Genomic DNA, 20614 nt, shown 5'->3' on the forward strand with positions numbered 1-20614 from the left:
ACTTCCGAAATTTATGCGAAAAAATATACCTAATAAAGGTGAACATTTTTCAGCGGACTGATAATCCGGCTTGTAATTAATTTTACTCTATCAGATGTCACGGTATTTTTAAAAGTATGTGACTATTTTCAAACGATATTAAAATTTTGAATGCCTATATCGTATGCCCACGCCCATGATGGACGAGCAATTACGCGTCAAGCTTATAATCTCATGGGTCTCGGGTTATAATCCCGGATCTGGAAAATTTACATGCTATTTTTAATGTATGTTTGTATCCAAAATATTGATATAATATGTTAAGCAAATGGCTAACATCCATTTTTCGTAAATAAAAAAAGTTTTATATTATATTTTAGTATCAAAGACATCGATCAGAGTTGTATAGAATCAAATATAAATCTATAGATAAGTATTATAATATATGATTATTTTTTTACTCTCCTTTACGATTTAAATTATGTCTGAAAGTTTACAATTATTATAAGTATCTACTTTATATTTTGAAATAAAAACAATACGTTATTACTTTCATATATTTTTTCAATTGACATTTAATTATTTATTGATAAATTAAATTATTAAACATAAAACAGATTACTCCAATTCTAAAATATTAGTCCATATTTCACATCTTTTAAAAACAATTCGGATTAGTTTTGTCTGCTTCAATCATGACGATCATTCATTTGATTAGGGAATTCTCATCAGGAATTGTCAAAATATGTGAATCAATGTGCTTTATATTATTTAAATAGATACCCAACATTCTTAATTATTAATTAATATCCATTTTAAAAAAATCTGAATTTCGTACAGCTCATAAATATAAGGGAAATTTTATTATGCAATGGTCCATGTAGATGAGAAAAAATAATTTTGTAAGTAGATAAATCATACGTATATTATTCTCTAGTTGAAAACCCCGCATTTGTTAAGTTATATTTCTTTTGCCAAAAAATAGAGCAATTCTTCATAGGGACAGTTTTGCTTTATTCATGAGAAATTTCTTCATTACAGCAGTTAAAATAATTTATGCAGTCGTGTATATTTTTGACTTGTTAGTAGGTGGTAGAGAAGATGTTTTTTCATGCCCTTACAAATATTGAAGTCCCGCATAATGGGTTTGTACAAATGACCCGTAAAGACTTACGCAATTACTTAGCGCGGAAGATAGAGCGATATTTAAGACGTGAAATGTCGTGTTTTTTGAAACTTTTTTTAACGCAATGAATCTAAGGTAGTGATGTCAAACATACAATACTTAAGCTAGTTTTGGGTTCTTAATATATTATGTATTATATTAAAAATAAGATTATTATGGCATTATAGTTATTTTCCATACATAAATCATCTAGAGTCGTAACTCATAATTCAATTTTTGTAATTTTTGAGTGATTCTAAAGGCAATAATTTATATAAAGAAAAATGGTTGCTTATAAAAAGTCACTTAAACTATGTGAAAATTGCATTTTTTTTCATTTTTAAGTTTAATATTATATACCTAGTGATTCTAAAGGCATTAATCTATCTATATGATAAAGAAAAATATATGTATATAATAAAAAAATAATGTAAATCGACTAACTCACTAATTATTATTCAAAGGAGTTCAATATTTTTCTTCTAATTACAAAAAATAGTGCTCTGGTGGTTTTTTGCGATCATCTCAAAACTCAATTTTTGGAATATATGAGTAAATGAAAGAAAATACAATATAAAATTATAAATAATAGTCATGAAATGAAAAAAAAAACATAATTATGTAGTAATAATAACCAATGTAAAATACAAAACATGAAAAGTGTGATAAAATATGTGAGTCTTAAAATTAAAATAAATAACTTAAATAACAATAAATTTAACTTAATCAGTTTTTATGTTGCTATCAAATGGGCTAATCGCTTGGAATACAGACAGCACCATGAAACATCATATCCGTCTTGAAGCGGGGTATCACGAAAACTGCAGAGCTGACTGTGACATTGGCGGCAATATGGAAATAAATACTTATTAGTAGCCAGTATTAATCGATTATAAATTAACCCACAAAGAAGGAAAAAGATATGCAAAAGAACAGTTGCTCTCTGGGTAGACAAGGATTGAATTACTACGATACCCAGAAGAAAACGAGTCGAAAACGTCTTTTGTTAAATTTTTAATCCCCATTAGAGATAAAGGGCTAGGCAATGCATAATGGTTGATTAATTTCATGAATTTTCACATACTATATTTAATTATATTATCAAGTATAAATTTCCTACAGAGATTTCCAATACCATTTTAAATTATAAAGATGCTAGCCATATATTGACGAAAATGCATTGAATAGCGTAGTGTGAATTATTCGTAGATATGATACTGATTAAAATGTGTGTCCGAGATCCGGATGGTTAAAAAAATAGGGTTTCCAATTAATACTCGTTTTTTTGTTGTTTTTGAATTATAATGTAATAATAATTATTCTAAGAAGAGCAGAAATGAAAACGATTAAATTTAAATAAGAACGAAATAAGAATAGTAAATTCAGTTATTATACATATTTTGTATTCGTAGATATTCACAAAATTAAGCCGAGCATGTAAAATACTGCCAACAGAATAATATTAAATAAAAATAAATACGCATAGATAAATTATAATGCTAACTGACGGTCTATTTTTTGAAAACTGTTTTTGCCTTTAGTCCAGTAATGTGAAAATATCGGTTATGGATGTCGCAAAATTTATATTACACATGTTTACTAACTAGAAAAAGAAGCTGTGTTGGATAGTTAGTGAAATATACGTCGGATACTTGAAGAAAAAAATATTTACGTAAAAAGGGTTAAGATAACTTACTGATATTACAATGAAACTAGTATTCTGGTATATCCATAATACGGTATGTATCATATTTCAAATAATATACCTACAGATAATTTAACTGTTGAAATTAATTATTCCTCACCTATATTAAAAAGTGTTGGGTATCGCTGTAGTAAGGTATATAAAATTCATCAACAGGCACCGCAGCCTATCAATCAAGTTATATATTTATCTCACCACAAAATTTATTGTAGTTTTTTTCTATCTCGGCATAATATATTTTATAAAATAGAATAAATACAGTTTTTTGGAAAAACTAGCTTAGAAAGTTATCAGGGGTAGCAATGTTATTAATTTAAAAAATAAATAAAAAATTTCAAATTGTGTGGACTACAACTATTAAAATGAATTGATTTAGGGATGCAAATATTGCTTGGTTGTTTTTAAAAAGAAAATTTTGCATGGACAGTTAATTAAAATTTTAAAGAAAGCTATTTAAAATATATTTTGAGGTCGGTTTACTGATAAATATGATGCATGTGTATTTTTCAAAATTATATCTTAACTACACACTTACAATTTTATTTGTTTTATCATTTTTTATAAATTATAAAGGTATGGTTACATAGAATGTTAAATTCAAGGCTATATAATATAGAAATAAGGACTTCGAGATATGGTTGAAATATAATATCGTAATCTAAATTTCTTTTGACAAACTGGATGACATAATATAGAGTGTTTATTGAAACTGTACCTCATTTTATTCTGTTAACTGTCAATTCATAATGGAACTACATTGTGGAATAAGTACTACAAAAAATGCGTTTTATTAAATCAAACAATTATGAAACTGTATCATTTCGTATTATAGATTGCATAGAAAATAACCCTTATATTAAACTGGATTTATCCAGTGAAATTGATAGGAAAAATGTAAGAAACGCAAACTGCCTGAAAGCATGTTTTTATTAATATCCAAAACGATGTTTTATTCTGTGATTTAATAATATCTGTTATTGGTATGTTTAAAGATCTACAGAAATCTTTCAGGTAGTTGAATGATAAAATGAAGATTATTTTTACAGTAGCAAATCTCTGATAAAGGATTCACGTGAAAAAGATGACGTTAAATATCAATTTGCTTGGAAATAACACTATATTATAGTAAAGTTAATTATATAATAAAGACAGTATATGTTAATTCGCTAATTTTCACTGATATCTGTCAGTATTAGACATCCGATTAAGCCGTCTATCTACCTCGATTAATTTGATTTTCTTATCTTGAGTTTGTGTGCTAATTTCTCGCTTGATAAACTACAGTGTTGATTAAAGGCAACTAGTACAAATTGTGATTATGCTAATTAAATAATTTAATTAATAGTTACCGTTTATAGACCTTCGTATGGATGTAACATGTGAAAATAAGCCTAGAAATGGACAACTTTATATTATACATGTAGAATAATGTAGATTAATAGGTACATATAAATTTGGTTAAAAGAAAATTTAATTGGGTACTTACTCATTTTTACAATCTCGCGTATTTTTATGTCTTAATAGTATTAATCTCTAATTTTCTAAAATGTTATTCTAAATGCTAAAATTGAAGACATGACATGTGAACTTAAGAAACGCCACATAATATACAAAAAATAAATATTAAATTTAAGTACTTGATTAATTAACTATACATATATTATAATATTAAAGGTTATTTATGTGAGTCTGCTGAATTTATCTATTTTTTTCCGACGATGTCCGATCCTGATAGGATCATATGGGGCTCCACAGAGTGGAGGTTTGTATTGACAGATTTTGTTTTTTTACGAGAAATGGATGTCAGCCACTTGCTTAACCTATTAGGTCCATACCCTGACACACACGAATTGAAAAACAATATGTGTACTTGCCAGACCTAGGATTCGAACTTGGGACCCACGGCTTTATAGTCCAACGGTTAAGTCGCGCGGCCACCGTGGGTGGGTGTATTTAATTAACTTTAGGATATTACAAACTTTGAACGACCAGTTAAAAATAAACTCCTCAGTTATTTGACCATATCACTGGGAGAAGACGTAAAAGCTTGAAATGATTTTTCAAAAATTAATAACAGCTTGATGCTGCATGCATAAAATCAAAGATGCCATCGCATTGGATCTTCACTGGCAATATCAATATGCTCAGTAGAGTAATTTTCAAATTCGAGGTATACGCAGATATGAAACTGGTCATAAATATATTAATTTAATTGATTCGGAATGATTCGAAAACACCTCGAAAATATGCCCAATAAAAAAAACTTTGAAAAAATATAGTGGATGAGCGGAGCTGTAACCTGAATTCACTGGATTTTGGTCAACTGCTTTACGTGCGAGTTATGTATGTATATTTATTTTTAATGTTTTCATTTCTAGTGAATTAAAAAATAGTTAGCAAGCCCAAGTACGTTAAGACTAAAACTCGGAGAGATCCTGACGGCGATTAGGAATCAGGGTAAGTAAATTTTATGGTATCTTGATTCAAACTACAAAGTACGATCGACAATATTAACGATTAAAACATTACAATATATTATATTAAAATTAATTTTGAAGAAAATAGTCTTACAGTAATTAGTTAATATTTTCGTTATAAGATAATATGTTGCAAGTGGTTAAATTGGTGAAGCATATTGGTCGGATTTTGCAGCAAGTGCAAGTTCCTTCGTTGAGGGTGATGCTTCTACCTACCAGAGGCACCAAGCGGAAAAATACGAAGCTTGCAATCTGAGACCTTTTTTGATAATTTACAATTTCAACTGTATTATTTAAAAATATGTATATGAAAGCATTAAAAAGAAAAGTATTTTGTATTTTAAGTCAAAGATAAACTTACAGTTATAGTAAAAAAATGTTAAACAATGTGAATTTCTTACACAGTTACGTTATTATTACATTATATTTTATGGTCATATTTATTATTAAAATGCAGTTTATTAAGTTTTCAATTTTTTCTTGTAAAATTTTCTGACTAATTCATAGTTTTGATATTTTAATATTTATTTTGAAAACCATCGATTTTTAATAAAAATATACATGTGTATAACTTGATATCCTTTTTATTTATATGAATTCTTATTTAGGTATGGTCCCAATATTTAAGCTCTAATATTATGTCTCAAATTGCAAGCTTCGCATTTTACCGCTAGATGCCTCTGATAGGTAGAAGCATCACCCTTAAGAGTATACAATTTGGATAGCCGGCTGGGAATTAGAGTAAGTAGCTTTTATTTAATCCTAATTTTATTCAAACCACAAAAATCGATCTGCAATTAAAAATAACTCTACTACAGCTTAACTTAATATTTTTACATTTAGGATTTACGTAAAGATAGAATGTTATCATCATAATATATTCATATGTCTTACATAATTTGATAATAATACAATTCACCTTGCCCACCCTAAACGGAAGAAATGATAACTTATTATATTATTATTTTTTTTGTTAAGATTCTGTAATCGAATATTCTTTTAAATAAGTACTGCATATCTATGTAAATTAAAATATTCGCTGTGAGAAAATATGTTAAAAAATATAAATATATAATTATTTAAAATACCTCGCATACATGTTTATTACTATATTATCTTCAGAAATGTTGCATATAACGGACTACTACCAGATGATGGATATTCCGTTATCAATAATCCAATCACGAATGAACCTATGGCTACACATAAATAACAGATATGCACCTGTAATTAAACACACGCTAGGTGTATTCAATCAAATTAGTATACTTCTCAAACGGTTTATGTTTTTATTTAATATTTATACAATTTCAAAGAAGTCTTTTATGTAATTACTTTACGATAATAATAGAAATCATGTTAAAATAATAAATTGTGTACATTTTAATATAATTATAATAATATAATTCACCTATTTTTTATAAATAGATAATATTATATAAGCTTTTAGAATGTTGCATACTTATATTTTATAATGTTAACAATACATTTTATTCTTGTTGGCAATACATTGAATTAATTAAAAAAAAAAAAAATTGTATTAATTATACTTGGTTTAGTAATAAACTGGGTCGATTTAGTTCGCTTCAAATAGACATTGTCAAGTAGTAATTGTTTTATGTTAATAAATTGACAGTAATAGATTAGTTTGGTAAAAAAACATTATTCAGAATTACCACAGTATTATAAGAAATATACAAAAAAAAACAAAATAACTATCTATTTGGATTTTAACTACGTAATATCTTTCGAAATCCATGCATAGTGCTTTATAAAATAAGCTATCAATGCAAGCAATAACCACGCTTAAATTTTATATCTCAGGTGTTATTTGATATACCTACTATTAAAATATTAATTGTGCATTATCTCAGGCTTATCATAATATGCTACTATTGTTAAAGCTGGACAATTTAATAATTCACTGCATGCTGACATTTTTAACTGTCAATATTATCATTTTTTTTAAATTTACCTAATCATATTGTAAAGTCGATTTTTGCTGGTATTTTATTTTTGGCATAGGTTTTATAAGGTACTTATGATATTATTTTATATTATATTTGTATTTAACAACCAAATAATACGTTTTATTATTGATTTCATATTTATTTTATTTTAAGTATAATATATGGATGCGTCAATATAAATACCAAACTCCCATAAAATATTTCCATCATACCTTCTCAATCATGTATGTCAAAAATGCACAGTTACCAATAACTTACTTACCATTTGACCAACATGGCGTCAACATCATTGTAACTTAATCATAAACTCATTAACAATTAGCAGAAACAAGTACAGCTTGACTTGTATTCGCGAGTAATAAGCCTAACCATAATCAAACCAGAAATGCGAGTGCTGGATCCAACTAAAGCGTTCCTGAAAGCCAGTAGTTTGACCATCAAAAAAGTTAGAGCCTGGACTATATCCTTACGTTAATGGCCTCCCACCAACAACATTGCCAATACATTATTATAAATCAAAATAATTATAAAACATACAATTATAATTTAAACAATTAAGTTTTCTATTATAAAAAAACCATTTGCTGAATAAATCAATCAATCAGATAATATGTAGGTACGTTTGACTTCCTTTAATATTATAATTAATATATAAAATATTAGAAAAGGTATTTTTTCATATTTCCGTAAAATATCAGAACTAGGCAATGATATTTATGTTAATATAATAATATAACTGTAGTTTCTTTCCTCCGTCATTATTATAATACTATTCATTATAATACATAAGTAGAGGTTTTTTAGGTATATCCATTATTAGTGTTCAGAATTTGACATGGACGCACTTTTGTACGTATCAGTAAAAGCTTTCTCGTCTGACATAATAAAAAATATAATTATACCTATGGGAGATATGAGAAAAGATAAAACCGCAACTCAAATTATTATTGCCCTGCGAGATAGCGTCTTTTTTTTTTTCGGCTCACCAACGGTCGCTGGGGAATTTGATAGAATCGAGATTCTATGGAAAAATAGATTGAGGGTTTCGGCGTTGAATTTTACGTGGAAGTATAATGATTCGATACCAAAATAAGTCTGTTTTAATATTTAAATATCGGATAAACTTATAAAAATATTTTTAACAGTATTCGGTTACTCGTAAAATAAGATACCTTGAATAATTTTATTGTAATAAGTATTAAAATAACAATTATTTTCCGACTCCCTTAGGTAACTCTCGTAGGTCACTTCTGCTCTTGAGACATTTTTACCTGGGGATAGTTTCCAATCTTGGTGTTCTAAAGAAGTTGAATTTATATCCACATGTGAATTACCTACGTGGGCGCAGCCATGACTTATTCTGGGTCAGAACCATTTACTCGTGTCAAGCCTATCAGGCACCATTAACCAGAGGTGTAAGACTAGTCAATGCGCTCCCCGAAGACAGAGACATTTTCAGTGATGTGCTGTGTATTTTCTTTTTGAAATTTTATATTATTGTATAACATTTTTATGTTTTTTTCTCTCTTTTGAGGATTTCTATCCTAATTGGCTTTGTTTGATTAAAAACAGCTTTTTTCAATTAAATAAATTGCTCACCGATCAAAATTCTGTAAATTTTTGTTATTTCTATTTAATACACCAGTATTACACCATTGGTTTGCAAACGTTTAAAAAATCAATGAGATAGACAAGAGATGGATGACGGGTTCGAATTTTGAGTCTAGCTAAATTTCATAATATGCTGAAACTAAAACTCTATAAAATTGGTAGCAACAAAATAGGTATATATTAATAATATATAAGAGGTGAATTTTTTTTGTTGTATTGGGAAAATAGACATACAAAAAACTAGTTTCGATATTAACAACAAAATAATTGATCGTAGGAATGCAAAGAGTGGAGAGAGTTAGGAGAGGTATTCATACAGCAGTGAATACTCAACATAATTTTGCGTAGTACCATACGATATCTAATAAAAGCATATTTTTTTTATTAATTTATCGATATTTTGATGTCATATTTCAAAAGCATATCGTCGATAATTTTCTACAAAAACATATCTCAAAAAACACAACTTTACAGGAGAGGCAAATAACAACTTTATTCTGTCAGTTTATAATTAAAAAATAAATTGTCTTCTATGAAATATCCATTTAGTATAGTTACACATTTTTTAATGAAAAAAATGTTATGTTTCTTCAATGTATCGCACTATACTTTTGACCGATCAGTCATATTGTCGAATATACGAGAATGCGTTGCAACTTTACTGCGAATATTACAGCAGTATACAAGTATCTTGACGTACGATAAAGAGCTTCAGTATAATCATCTGTCGGAGTTCAGTATTCTGTATACTTACAAACACGTAACTCAAGATACGAGTTTAATATATTTATAAAAGTCTTTTATTGTGATACGAGTTTTTATAATTGCTTAAATCTATTATGTTAGAAAGTATGTTTTGAGATACGTCTTAATGGAATATGTGCGTATTCAAATTCTGAATTCATTACATCAAATAACTCAAAACTGACAAAAATTGATATACGTGTTTGTAGAGAATTAACGACGATATGTGGAATTAAAATTTTAACTGATAAAATTTTTGATTTGTATCGTTCTTGAGCGGTGTTTTTATAATCAGATAATTTAGAGTAAAAGGACAGTGAACTGAATTCACAGTAGATAAATAAACTAGGTGATTGACTGATTTAAAGATATAAGAGGCACTTAAACACAGTAACTGCATACCTGATTTAACTAACTGACGTCTTTTAGTGTATATACTACGGTACAATAGATAGTAAAGTAAATTTTAAATATACAATAATATGGTGGTTGTACTGAAAAAATATCTAAAATTGTTATGATGTTAATAATAATAATATAACATTGTTTTGACATAAACACTGAGAACAAAATTGTCTCCAGTCATTATTATATTGTAGATAGATCTAATTATTTAAGAAATTTATCGCGAAAACAGATTTTCTTAGAGCTTAGCGAAGGAAAAACTCCGAACGATAAACCGTGGCTCATCACGAAAACATAATAATAATTCAAGGTCACGTGACAGGTAGAAAAGATTATGTACGCACCGTTAGACGTAACAAAACAGTTGTATAATAAATGAATGAAACTTTTTGACATAAAGACCGTTAAATTTATTCACTAAGTATTTGTGTAACAGCAGAGACAAAACATAAGATAATAAAGACCAAAGCTTTATAGTTAATAATAATACGTAATTATTATATATATTTTTCAGCACGATGTTTTTTAATGGTTATATAAGTATTTTCATATTATGTGTCTTTAATATAAAATACTGTTACTTTCTTAAACCTTGTCAATTATTCGTTGAATAAAAATATAGTTTATTGCAAGTGCAAGTTAGTTATAATAAAACATTTGCAGTAATCCTAACATCGGTTAGAAATTACGGCAAGTTAATACTTTGATTTAAAATACAATAGCTGCCAATAAAAAAACGTAGTGTATAGTAAAAATCTATAATACAGTAGTCAATCTACATGGGAGCAATTCCCGAGGTATGCAGGATCGAATCCTGCTTAGTGTTAAAAAGATTTTTTCTAGTGGATATATATTTTCTTAAAATTAGTATTTTAAAATTAAGTATGTTAGTTATTAATGTAAGAATGTAATATTTGAAACATAAATTACATAATTTAAAAAAATCAAACCAATAACCATCGCAGAAATAACTTTGAAACACCTGATGTGATTTGAAAACAATATTATCTAGTCTGAATATTGGGTTATTATTAACCCAAGTCTTTACATAATTTGGATGAGCTTAAAAACGCTTGCAAAGAAAATACTTCGAGCAAGCTTATCTGAAAGAACTTTTTCAATTTATAGACTTTTCTAATTTATTGTAATATAATATGATTTTATCCAAATAATTTCATTTCACCTCACTTAATTATTTACAAAGATCAAAAATAATACCATGATTACATACGGACATACTTATATGAATTTTTACCTCGCTACTGAGCATTATTAGTTTGTAAAACTATTTTTTTCAACTATTGATCTCCAATTTTAATTTCAAAGTACTTGCACTTACTAATCTCCATGATCGTTCTCTCATACCTAAAAATCGTGAGCGACTTGAAATTTTGTCATCTTTTGAACGGCCAAGACTTTCCAATCCTCTCGAATCTTTGCTTTTCTCAGGCCAGAGTGAAGACGGCCCCCAGTTAGCTCCTTTACTTGGTCACTTTAGCGCACTAACGTTCTTCATCTACTTTACCTTCCCTGGAAGGTACCAAAAACCACCAATCTCTAGAAGTTATTTGCTCTGCACCAGAAATTAAAAAAAAATACAGAATACGTCTCAAACATAATATTGTCCGGAGCCGTTACTTTATCTGTAGTAACTGGATGATTTACTGGTTTATCTTGTATTCTGTCCAAAAAATACGAAGCATATGCCAGCAATACCACATTTTGTATGCATTTGATAATAAGTAACTTTAAATTAAGCAATTGTTTGCTCTATGAATAACCAATTATATAAGACTATAGGATTCATTATTGAAAAAGCATAATTTGAAACACTTCATAAATGTACCTAAAATAGAAAAATAGTTAGTAATAATAAAATATGTTCATGAAAATAACATACAAGTAAAATTTAGCTTATTTAAGCAATGGTTGAAAGTTTATTATAGTTTTTGTTCCATTTTCGTCAGTCTATCTTACTAAAAATAAGATTGAATTGTACCGCAAAGCTTTTGTAGTACCTCAAGTAAGCTTTTGGAGATACTAGCTATAAGCTCAGCTTAGTGGCTCGATTTCGGTGGATTGCTATAATATATGCATTCCGATGGTCTCACACTTGGAAATGAAATAGATGCAGTTTATACTTTATGTTGGCACACGAAGGATTTGATAAGACGGGAGTAAAAAGAAAAACGTTTGTGATAGGATCACTGTGTAGAGTTTGCAGAAGAAAATAAAAAGGAAATTGAATGTCTTGGTTTACAGGGTTTTCACTATTTTCACCATTCAGTCCAATTCAAATAATTCTGTAAAATTCTACTGAAATAAGATGATAATATGATATTACTATTGAGGAATAGGTGCATACTAACGATTCAACGCCATAAAAATATATATATATTTAAATTATTGATTATTTTGGACAAAGTGCAGTCACGACAACAATATTATGCGTGAAGGTTTTAGGCTCTGCGAGAGGAGCCTACCATATTTTATACAATTTAATAGACTGACTGAAGTTAAGTCCATACGGAAAAATATCACGATTTCTTCTCACATAATCTGACCTTGATTTATGTTAAGACAGATGGCGCGCTGAGGTATATTTTTAAAACCTTTGTAGATTATTTTATAATTAAATTTGTATAATACATTTCTACATACGACATCTGTCGTTGGCAAATTTAATTATTTTTATAGAATGAATAATCAAGTGATGGCCTCGCGGCTTAAGCGTCGGCCTATAATAGCGTCATGGTCACATAATATTTTTCAATAATTTGTGTATGAGCCAGAGTATGAATGGAACTAATAGGTTGAGCAAGTGGCTGAAATTCATTTCTCGTAAAAACAAAATATGTTAATACCAACCTCCACCCTGTGGAGGCCTATATTATCCTATTAGGATCGAACAAGGTCGAAAGAAATATAAATATGTCAATATACAATTAAAAAATATTTTTCTTAAGGTAGGCTTTATATAATTACCGAGAATGGAGTCTTCGCCACTCATATCATATTATATAATATATATTGTTATACAAATTTAATGTATATTTGAAGAATAATGATTATATTATTATATTTTGTCCCAAAATAGTTAAATTATTCATACAATATTGTCAATTATAAATGACGTGTACCTAATATAGCAGGCAATAATTTTTACGTAATTTTTTTTACAATAAATAAAAATACATGTCACTTTCGAAAAAACATTTTATAATATATAATAAATTAAATATTTCTGAGACAAATAATAAAAGAGAATTTTCATGTGGAAAACAATTACTATTTTTCTCCTTTCTACGGAAAAATATCCGGAGCACATAAATCGCGAGCGGTTAATAGCACGTTACAAATTTATAAGTTAAGCGCGTATCGACACATGAAAATATTTTTGTCACGCGTGCTTTGTTAATAAACTAAACCATTTTCAGCATATTTCCGTCAACATGATTTTTCAAACGTAGCTTTTAATAAAACTTTGGGGACCTTTTAAAATAATTATAACTTTGTCAAAAACACTTACAGTTTCTATAATAATTTTAGTGTGATTAGTTGAATTAAATCCCTGCAGAACGTGATTGAAATAATCTTTACACTTTTGTTTTTCATTTTTAAGTTATAATCATTATTGTTTTACGTTAATTCATCAATCAACGACTTTTCTTTACTAATACAAGGACATCTAAAGAAACAAAGTTTTTGAATTTATTAATTTACATCTAAGAAGATCCGTAGTTCAATAAAATATAATTGTGCTGATGAAAAATAATATAATTTAGCAATATAGATAATTTTATTATGGTTGCCTCCATAACTTTATTTCCATCCTACCTTAAATCCTGAGTTATTATTGTGCGTCCAAGCGGTTATGGGTCAGTCGACCGTGATTGAAAAATAGTTAGTTATTCGTAAACTGCGGCCGGATTAACTTGATATTCTTCTATTTCGTTGTCTATCATACTATGCAGACAAAGCTAATTTCTCACTTCAGTAACTTAGTACATGAATTATTCAAGTACCAAGTTACTGAAGTGAGAAATTAGCGCCACGATCAGTTCCGGACCTGGCACCATGACATTTCGTATTAACTATCATCTCAGGTAGACGAATCACAAAATAAACTATGTCTCTCTTATTGCGTACATGAAAAGTCTCTTGTCATTTGGTCTATAACATAATAGTGTTATTTTAGTTTTTTCCTTATTTGACATTAGCTGATGTTTGTCATGATATTGTTTAATTTAATATTAAAATAAAAAATAAATATTGTGATTTAGAATAGTGGAAATATTAAAGCTGCCTTTTTTATAAAAAAAAAACATATATTTTTTTAAAACCAGACGGTGTAATTTAAAAATTTTCTTTGATGTATTTCAAAATTCAAATGTGGTAATGTGGAAATTGTGATATGCCACGCAGACGAGTGCAAAATATTGGAAAAATTCAAAATGAAATATTTCTTTATGGTTAAGTAGGTGTATTAATATATTTTGTAAAGAAGATTTGAGCCCAATGTAACAATGATTGTCAAAAAGCATTATCGGGAATTCTGTCTTCGAGTATAAATTCACTTTAATACAAATGCATAATTCATGAGAAAGAGCGGAAAAATCGTGTATCATACATGAAATTCTCAACATCCTTACAAAATTTATGCCCTGATAACATTATAATATATTGAAGGAAAATTTATTCATAAACATATTGATACATATCTAGTGTACAAAAAAATAAGTGTCAGAATATGACATCGTATAATATTCAGTAGCTTTATACGACCCAATTGTTTTTTTTATCGTCAAATAAAATTATGCAAATTATGACATAATTAAGCAAAGCTTTTACCAAACCTGATGCAATTCGAATGAAATTATTAATCACTAAATATTACCTACTAGAAAAAACTTTTTGAAAAAAATACGTCACCCAAAATAGTTTATCAAATATTATTGGCAAGTGCGAGTACGCTATACTGAAATTTTAGAGAGATCGTGACACCGGTAATTATGGTAAAATATTAATACTTTGATTAAAAATACAAAAGCCGATTTCCAAAACAATATTGCAAGTTAGATAGCACTCCAGTAACAATAAAATTGTAAGAAGAGCTAGTTAATTTTGTCCTAATTAGATAAGACATACCTAAATACTCGTAGTTTAGCGGTTAGAGTTAATGGGCGACGATCATAGAGGGCAAAGATTTGTATCTTGCGGGTGTCGTATAAAGTTTTCACATGTGATTTCAATTTGTGTACATGGTCAATAAAGAATGATACATTAATAAATTTTGCGAATTATTATAAAAGGGAAACTATAACACTTAAATCTATATAAAAACATAAAATAGAGTATCTAATAAAAATATTAAAAATGATAATATTATTATTTATGTTTGTCTTGGTGATACATTGTATAAAAAAATACATGACAGCTTCTCTTATTATCAGTTTTTAGTAATAAATATTGAAGTTTTAAACTTTTGTAATGGATATAATTATCTTATAAATGGACATAAGTAAAAGAAAATCCATTAAAATGGAAATAGGTAAGTAGATCTATATTAATATTAATTAAAATATATTATAAAAATAACCTTAAAATAAAATTTATGCAATTTAAAATATTCATGTAATGCTGAAATTATTATTTAGTTGAACACTTCTTTCACTGATTTTCGAATTGGCAGCCATTATTTTTTTTAGCTTTTATATTTTATTATTCAATTAGTATAGCAATGTGCATATTTATATTTACTGATTAACTCCTCTTTGCAATAAACCAATTAAAATAAATTTAGATTTTTGACGTTTGAATAATCAGGTAATGTAAATTGTTTAGCTTTTAAATGTACGTGTGAATATGGATCACTTTAAAACTTATTAACCATTACATATTACATTAAATTGTGCAATGTAGAATATGGGCATATTTTTTGTTAGATTTTTACCATATTATGTGGACCTCTCGTTTTTTTGTTGTTAGATTCATAATAATTTATACATAGTTCGAGAAAAATAAGTACCTTTTAACCGGTTTCAGTGAGTTTTTTTTACTCTATGAGGCCGTGGTCGACAGACTGTACATAAAAAAATTTCGCTAGTTATCTCGTATAAATTAAGTTACTAGCTACTGTTGATTGATTTGCAAAATCTATAAAATAAATACACGTTGTCATATTGTGTTTGCCACAAATTATCGGTATTACAGTGATTGTAGTAAAAGATTCGCTCTACATTCAACGTGTGTTGCCAAAAATCTGTGGTCTACCAGCCTTAATAATATTGGGAGGCACAGATAAGTTAAAGAATGAGATAGTATGCCTACAATTTCAAGTAAACAAATCTCAAAAAAATCTGAAATCTCTTAGAAAATACTTCAACAAATGAGGAGTCCGAATGATTAATGGATTAATAGACCAAATCGAGTTTCATGAAATAACTGTTAGATGTTTATGTATCGTTTAAATAATATAACCTAATTTTGATAAAACACGTTTTTAAGTTACGAAAAATGATAATGTATGTTCAGACATCTCAAAAATTTTATATGACGCATGAATATTATATAATATGTTACGTTATGACATAAGTAAATAATGACATGCTTTATAAAAATTATTTATTTATTAAAAAACCGTATTATATTACAGGTTACGCTTGTTATATACAAAGTTTTATTATTATAATAGACAAATAATTCACAAGGTTTGAGAATATAACAATATTTATGGAATATTTAAAATAACAAATTTTAAAAAAATACTACAGATAAAAATTATTATATCCAATCCGATATCCAGTAGTACCTGAGTCAGTTTCCACTTAATTTGCACCATCTACCAATTAATTAAGCATGGGCATTCTATCTGATTACGACAAAATTAGCCAATAGTATTTGTATATTGAAGTGCTCATCCAATTGCATCAATTTTTGGCTACAAGCTTTTATATTTTAAATCAAGGTACTAATTATCTTAATAACTAACCGACGTCGTTTTTGAAAACAACACAGATATAATATAATTACCAATTAGAATAAATTTAATCTTTGATACAATTACGCATTTGAAATAAGAACGCCTAACGGATTTAAACCAGTGGACAAACATTTGAGTCCTATCGGGTGTCGTATTTTTTTATTGTAGTGGGTTTATAATCAAGGGCATTTTATAGTAAAATAATGCATACATTTGTAAACAAGTATTAATTGTAAAAGTATTAGCATGTATTATCGGAAAAAATATTGTTAATTTAGAAGAATAGTAAATTTAAAACTGAGAAATAAAATGACTTACAAGTAAAAAAATACTTGATTCTTGGTAATAATTAGTTAAATTAAATAACAAGTCAAAAGAAAATTATTCTGCTAAGAATATTCAAAATATTAAATATAGAAATGAATACCAATTATACCTGAATTGGTATGCAAAAATTTATTTTTAATCGTAGTTATTAGGTCAAAATATGACTAACAATTTCTAATGACCACAAGTCTAGCCCTTTAAAGGTCTTTAGAATATTAAAAAAGTGAGGCGTTAATAGCCGTTTTCAGCAAGTTTAATCATTACATTTTTAATACACAAAGAGGCAATTATATTCTAATTTGCTAAATTGTTTTCAACGTTTCTAAAGAAAATTTTGTCAATAATGAAAAGGAAATATTTATGAATGTAAGCTCGTTTTAGAAAGCAAGCAAATCTAACAGTGACGTAAGTGGAGTAGAATCACTGTAGGGTGACCATGTAATCTATATTGAATAAGTATTAGATACAATTTTACTAGTGGGTTTATTTATTTCCCCCCCCCCCATCATTACGGATAACGATATTTTTATTCTAATAATAATCAAATAATTTCGTTTGTAATACACGTTAAGGCACATTTTGGACAGCTTATTTTTTTAACCATATTAGTAAACAATTAGAATAAATAAAAAATGGCAAAATTCAATGTTTTTAACGATAATAAAATTATTAACAGATCAAATTTAAAGTAATTCAAGAATCACAATCAGAAAAAATATCAAAAAAGTTAAAACAGTAAAAGTAAAAAAATAATAATATAAATCGTAATTTGTAACCACATTCAAATAATTATATGAAAATACTCGTGTTATTAATGGCATGAATTTAATGGAATAAATTAAACGCAAAATTCAGTCAATATAAAATACTGCTGAGCAATGACAAAATCAAAATGTATTACATATCGTTTTACAGACTGTTATGTAAGAGGACGAAATTTTGAACAAGAATGGATTTTTTTAATACAACTTGTGTACAACAAAATGCAACTATTTTTTGCTCATTTTTAAGATATATTATTTTAAAATCCTACACGCAAGGTATAGGATTGACTAGTAAACTATAACTATTCATCATGGTTTTACATTTGTCTGTTATTTTGTAGAGGCTTAGAGAAGTTATCTTGGAGTCTCTAAAATAATGTAAATCATTATTAAAATCGAAAAAGTGCGTTTAGAATTTTTAAATTGAGGGTAGTAAAATATTTTTTTTCTACAAAAAATATGAAGTAATCATATTCGTAGTAAGTACGGATTAATAATTGTATCAATTCAGCTAGAAATACTATCGCAAGATGATACAATAGTACAATAAAAAATCAGCATAATATTTAGCTGTTATATTAAGTATGTGGAACATAATATGGGGTTCCAGAGAGTAAAATATGAAGATCACCATTCATTTTATGACTCGCCATTTATTCAAGGCTTGCAATGGATCAACCGCCCGATAAAAAAATATTTTTTAACCATGATCATTATCACCATCATCATCAGCTGGGGTCGATCCACTACTGGATGAAGGCCTTCCCTAGCTCTATCTACTCTTATCGGTCCATAGCTCTTTGCTACCACATACAGCCACTGAACTTTATGAGCTATGAAATATGATATTATATAATATATTATTATGTAATTAAATTTATAATAAAATTATCAATATAATATGACGTATAAAATACTACAGAATATAATTTAGGTAGGTAGGTACATGTCAATTAATGTTGTATGATATATTTTATTATTTGTCATAAAACATAATTTATATTATTCAATAGGTCCAGTATTTTTTTTTTTTTGGCCACCCTAGCCATACTCTATATCCGGAAAAGGAAACGAACTCAGTAAATTATAATAACGATGCGTATTTATTCGAGGGCAAAAGTTCTACATCCTTTCCGCCGGTCAATGGGTCAAACGATAATCCGGCACGTTTCCACGGGAAACTTGGGATTTATTATAAGTATATTTATTTTGCATAACACTTTTGGCATCGGGCATTATTGATCAATTGTTTGATTATTTTGGATAATATATTGTTATTTTGAATTATGGTTCAATTTTAAAGTTACAGTTAGGATAAAAAGGAGAAAACAATATTATATCCATAAACGTTTCTTATATCTCTAACTGGTATTTTTATTACATTTTGTTTAATCTCTAAATCTCAATACTGAAGGCAATTTGTCTTACAATAATAATATTATATTAATAGCACAAATATGGAACTACCAAACCAATCCAGCACGCACTCACTATATCCGGTATTAATCGATTTTAACATTAGTCATTTGAATATAAAGCGTCAGTAGTTTTATTTATGACAAGTAACCCAAGACTGTGGTCACCACACATGCAAGTGAGTTTAACTGAGTTTAAATTAACTAATTTAATAAAATGTACTCATGGGAGAGAAAGGAGCTTGCAGAAAAATACTAAAACAAAACAAAGCTAATTCAAAACTGATGGATATTATTTGTGTGATAAGATCTTTACGTCATATTTTTTTTGTTTGTAGTGATCAAGTCAGACGGACCGATAGGGCCAACAGCTGGTTAGACTGACTTGAACAATTCTTTGCTTTCCATATATAATTCTCCGATATATTATCATGGATATGTTGGCTGGGTAACAAGACCAAGCTCAGAGAGCTTCGAAGCAAATATAGTCAAAAATTGACTGGTGCAGTAATTATTAGGAGTCAGTGTGGTGATTTCCAATCATCATTAAAAATTTGCCTGACCTTGTTTTTTTTTTCGACCATGTCCGATCCTAATAGGATCATATAAGCCTCCACAAAGTAGAGGTTTTGTTAACAGATTTTGTTTTTTACGGGAAATGGATGTCAGCCACTTGCTTAACCTATTAGGTCCATACCCTGATTTACACACAAATTAAAAAAAACAACACGTGTACTTGCCAGACCCAGGATTCGAACCTGGGACCCACGGCGTGATAGTCCAACACTTAAGCCGCGCGGCCACTGTGGGCGTTGGTTGACGTCCTTGTTTGGTGCATCCTATTTTTGCAGCCATGTGATCCAGTGACCCATATATTCCATAATATGATACATATATTGACAATATTTTATTTCTACATATTATTATATGAGAAATTAGCATAGTTTTCATAATAATTCCTTATTTGAATGATTCATGCTGATAAAGTTCTGTTTTTTTTTAATTTAATTTAGAAATATTATAATACCAAACTCATTGTTTAAGTAAGTATCTGTTTATATACCCAAAAA

The 20614-nt window shown here is 28.0% G+C and overlaps 1 protein-coding gene across 1 annotated transcript in view; it reads right to left on the minus strand.

Moving 5' to 3' along the window:
• The window catches only part of SK (small conductance calcium-activated potassium channel), a 428126-nt gene that overhangs the window by 262594 nt on the left and 144918 nt on the right, over positions 1-20614 (minus strand). The gene's annotated exons all lie outside the window — the stretch shown is intronic.

Source organism: Rhyacophila brunnea, unplaced genomic scaffold (genome assembly GCF_057557595.1).
Source record: "Rhyacophila brunnea isolate RB1 unplaced genomic scaffold, BYU_Rbru_1.0 scaffold_19, whole genome shotgun sequence".
Lineage (NCBI taxonomy): Eukaryota > Metazoa > Arthropoda > Insecta > Trichoptera > Rhyacophilidae > Rhyacophila > Rhyacophila brunnea.